The following is a 5,595-nucleotide window of genomic DNA, read 5'->3' as shown; positions in this document are numbered from 1 at the left end:
TATGACCGAAATAAAAGAAACAAATTAAAGAGAATGTTTTTGGAGATGTTAGAACTTAATATATTTAAGCAGTTTTTTTTCATCAAATTAACTCTTTCTTGTGTTATCTATTACAAATTAATTAAATAAAACTATTTTGCCTTGAATAATAAAATGCTCTTTCTTTTGTTATCTATTACAAATCAAACTTTTTTATGGAAAACAAATTTAAATTAAAGAAACAAAGAAAATTCAATACCTCCTAAGTTATTCTGCTCTAAATATAATTTATTTATATTTTGAATAATAAAATGCTCTTTCTTTTCTCCCATCCCTCAAACCACTGCCAAATTGTAACACATTCCATTCCTTCTTACACTTCCATATATGCCTACTGTTTTAGTTTATTTATATTAAATAATAATATTTAATTTATTTTTTTCAATTAAAAATTATCACAAATAATTTGGATTAATTTATTTAAATATTATTTAATTAAAGTAATTTTTTTAAAGGGAAATAATATTTATCTTAATGTTAAATATATATCATATAATAACTTACAAAACTTATATAATATATAAATATATGTCATATAATAATTTACAAAACTTACATAATACATAAATATATATCATATAATAACTTACAAAACTTACATAATACATACCTTATATAAATTTATATCATATCATAGCTTGCATAACATACAAAACTTACTTAATTTACGTAATACATAAATATGCACTTGAAAATCCCGCAACTTACCTGAAGTAGTTTACATCCATTAGATACTTGATACTTGATATGTATTATCTATTTTAGTAACCGTAATTTATTGTCAACTTTAGACTTCAAGAACTACGAAATGGATGGGAGTTGGATGAATTTGTCAAGGGTAAGCAATGCATATCGAAATGGAGTACAAACTTTTCTAAATTTTGCATTTCAAAATGCAAGCCAAGAGAATATGATTCTTTGCTCGTGTAAGAAATGTGGCAACATCAATTGGCATTTTCGTGAAGTTGTCTACGAACATCTAATTGTTGATGGCTTTATTCGGGGGTATAAAAAATGGATTTTCCATGGAGAGTGTACATCTAGTGGAACTTTTTCAACGATTAATCCGACTTATCCTGATATTGCTTACCATCAGAATGTTAGACAAGATAACATGGAAGGTATGTTGTGGGATGCATTTAATATGCACAGTCATGGTGAGCAACTGTTTCCACCTGACTTTATTGCATCCGATGATTGTAATATTGGTGGAAATATTTTTTACGAAATGGGAACAAGTGCACCTTATGAGGAGCCAAATGAAGAAGCGGCGAAGTTCTACAATTTTCTTAATAAAATGAATGAAGAACTTTACAAGGGATCAAAATATTCGAAATTGTCCTTCTGTATTTGTCTATTTCACTTAAAATGTTTGGAAGGGTGGACTGGAAACTCTTTTACAATGCTACTAGAGTTTCTGAGAGAGGTGTTTCCTTTTGCAAAAATCCCTTAGTCTTCTCAAGATATGAAGAGACTAATAAAAGATTTGGGCCTTGGGTACGATAAAATTCATAGTTGCCCAAATGACTGCATGTTGTACTGGGTGATCAGAAGAACCAATAGTCTTGTCATGTTTGCGGTAAGTCTCGTTGGATGAATGGGAATACAGAAGATGTGAATGCGGATGAAGGTGGGGCACAGTTAAAAAAGAAGCCAGTCAAGGTTTTGTGATATTTTCCCCTAATACCAAGACTTCAAAAGCTTTTTATGTCGTCAAAGACGGCCAAATCGATGAGGTGGCATAATGATCAACGGACTGATGATGGATTATTAAGACATCCTGAGGAATCTTTAGCTTGGAAATCATTTGACAGTAAATTTCCAAGCTTTGCAAGCGATCCTCAGAATGTGAGGCTTGGGCTAGCAGCTGACGGCTTTAATCCATTTAAAATCATGAGTACTTCGTACAGTACTTGGCCTGTAGTGCTTGTTCCTTACAATTTGCCTCCATGGATTTGCATGAAGCAATCTTCGTTTATTTTATCAATGATTATCCCTGGAGAGAAAGGTCCTGAAAATGATATTGACATCTATTTGCAACCACTTATTGAAGAGTTAAAACAATTATGGTCTGGTGTTGAGACATATGATGTATTGAGAAAGGAGAACTTTAATTTACGTGCAGCTTTGTTGTGGACAATTAATGATTTTTCGGCTTATGCTAATTTTTCGGGTTGGAGTACTAAATGACGCTATGCTTGTCCTTGTTGTGTTACGTAAACTTGTTCGAAGTGGTTGTACAATGGGAAAAAGTTCTCTTACATGGGCCATCGTCGGTGGTGAGATGGAATACATAAATTTAGATTTTAGAGGACTCTATTTGACGACACTGAAGAGTATAGAGGAGCTCCTGAGCAGACCATTGGATCTGAAATATTGTTTATGTTAAAAGATATCAATTTTAGTTATGGGAAGATGAATCAACCACCTAACACACAAACAAAGAGAAGATCAAGGGATGAATCTGATGATGAATTTGATGAAGAGAATGATCCTAATGAGGCGGACTTGTGGAAAAAAAAGAGTATTTTTTTGAGTTGCCTTATTGGGAGCACAACATTTTACGCCACAATCTTGATGTCATGCATATTGAGAAGAATGTCTGCAAGAACATAATTGGGACAATTTTGAATGTTGATGGAAAATCAAAAGACAATCTTCAGAGTCGACTTGATTTAGTTGACATGAGAATTCAGTGTGATCTTCATCCTCAAGTACTTCCGAATGGGAGATATCGGTTGCCGCCTTCTATTTTTTCAATGTCAAAGGAAGAGAAAGAAGTGTTCTGTATAGTGTTGAAGGATATAAATGTCCCAGATGCGTATGCGTCAAATATATCTCGATGTGTGAGTCTTAAAGATCGAAGATTATATTCATTAAAATCACATGATTATCACATCTTGATGCAAGATTTACTCCCAGTTGCATTACGTTGCTGTATGTCAAAAAATGTAACGTCCTGTATAATTGAACTATCCAATATAATGAAAGCTATTTGTGGCAAAGTTTTAGATGTTGAAGAACTTGAGAAAGTACAGGATCGAGCGGCTTTGACTTTATGCAATTTGGAGAAGATCTTTTCACCTTCCTTCTTCACATTATGGTGCACTTGGTAATTCATCTCCCTCACAAAGCAATACTTGGTGGACCGGTTTTTTATCGATGGATGTATCCTATAGAAATGTGCTAATTTATTTCTCAAGTATTCATTCATTCTCCTCTATACATTTAGTTACGGCTTTTGATAAATATTGTATATCTTGTTTAGGTTCCTAAGCAAATTGAAGTCGTATTGTCGCAATAAACGTTATCCAGAAGGATCAATTGCTGAAGGCCACTTGGCAGAGGCGTGCATGACCTTCTGTTCTAGATATTTAGATGATGTTGAAACATGATTGAATAGACCAAGTAGAAATGCTGATCTCAATGATCACAACTTGGCCGAAACTTATTTATTCCAAAGTTATGGAGAACCAATCGGCAAAGTTGAAATTGCAGAATTAGATGATATATAGTGGATACAAGCACATCGATATGTACTTTTTCACTACGATTCAATTGAACCATTACGCAAGTAAGTTCTAAAATTTCCTCAGATATTTGTCGTTTTGATTTGTTTATCTTCTAACCAATTAAACTTTTTTTTAACATAGTGAGTACAAACAAATTTTGAGATCTCGTGCACGCTCTCGAAGATTACAACATCGAGATATTAATAAGTTATTCACAGAATCTTTTCATGGATGGTTAAGCCAAACGGTATGTAACTAAAGTTATTAAGTTACATATAATCGCAAAATTTAGTTAATTAAATAAGAATGTTTTTACATAATACATTTATAATTACTCAATTTACTTTTGATTCAATAGGTTTGGAGTGGGAAGGACGTCAATGACGAAGTTAAATGGGTTTCCCAAGGTCCGAACAGAGTAATAAAAAGATATAGTGCCTTCCTCATCAATGGATACATATTTTATAAAAAATATCGCGAGAGAATGAGGAGAACTCAAAATTGTGGAATTGTTGTTAATTCTTCAATTACAAGTTATGCTAGTGCTAGGGACAGTAATCCAGTTGAGGGTAATGTAGAGTATTACGGACTTCTTACCGACATTATTGAGTTGGATTATTATGGCAGATGGAAAGTTGTCTTATTTCGATGTGATTGGGCTGATGTTAATACTGCTCGTGGAATTAAAAAAGATCAATTTGGTTCTACAATGGTTAGTTTCTCTCACTTGATTCACACTGAACAACAATTGATGGACGAGCAATGTGTATTTTCCTCTCAAGTGAAACAAGTTTTTTATTCGAAAGATCCAACTGATGAGGGTTGGTATGTTGTACTCCGGAACACCCCTGGAGACTTTTTTGACATGGGTAATGGAAATAGAGATGACATTGTCGAAAGATCAGAAACATTACCTTTTCCAGAACAAAACTTAAATGAAAATATCCCTAGTACTAGTACACAACATCAATAGGTTCGACATGATGTGGATGAAGATATTTACGAATAATGATGTAGTAAGATTTTATGATTTTTTAATTATATGTAATATTATAATTTTAATCTTGGTCATGTTATATAACTTAACTATTTTATATGTACTATTATTGTTGTAATTTGTTACTAAAACTTCAACTATTTTATGTGTATTGCAGGAAAAATGCGTAGAAGAAGATTACAAGATTTAAGTATTGTCCAGACTACTCCAAATTCGGAAGAAGCAAATAGTGAACATCGGACAGTTGTTGGATCTTCGAATGTGCCGGAGATACTTGACAAGCCTGGAGAATTTCAAAGTAATGTTAAGTTCATTTTACATATGTTGACTTTTATTATTGATTTATTTGTCAATTTTAATATAATAATAGTATATCGTTTTTCAGCTGAAAGTGGTGGGACACGCAGAGGTTGAGGACGTACGCTGTTTAAAGATTTATACGACTTAGATCCTATCGAGCGTGTCAAAGTGAGTAGAAACAGTCATGGTCAGCCTGTTGGATCTGAAGCTCGACTTTTAGCAGTCTATTTGGGCATTTTAGCACAAAATGTCAATATGTTGCCCATCAACTACGAATCATGGCATCACATGCCTGATAGCAACAAAAATCAAGCCGTCGATAATATTAAGATAACAAAATGTGAGTGTAATTTATAATACTTTGGTTTAAGTTTCATTAATATTTACATTCTAAACTTGTGTTTTTTTAGGAGAGATTTGCTTTAGAGGTTTCCGATAACTATATCAAGAAGGCATTGGGTAAAAAATGGAGAGACAATAAAAGCACTTTAAAAAAAAATATTTTAAGAAAGATATAAGCCTCGAGGAAAAATTGTGAAATGTCCCGCCGGGAATGCTGAGGTACCAATGGGAAGATGCGGTTAGATTCTGGAATTCAAAGAAAGGAGAGGTATTACGTACTTCCAAACTCTTATAAATTTTTCGGTATATACTGTTTACTATATACGTAATAATAATTTCATTATGTAGGACCGTGAGCGAGTTCGAACAAGCAGCAGACAAAAACAAAAATTCACGCACACGACA

The sequence above is a fragment of the Gossypium hirsutum genome, chromosome A08, assembly GCF_007990345.1.
Source record: "Gossypium hirsutum isolate 1008001.06 chromosome A08, Gossypium_hirsutum_v2.1, whole genome shotgun sequence".
In the NCBI taxonomy this organism is placed as follows: domain Eukaryota; kingdom Viridiplantae; phylum Streptophyta; class Magnoliopsida; order Malvales; family Malvaceae; genus Gossypium; species Gossypium hirsutum.
Note: the sequence above shows the minus strand (reverse complement) of the source record.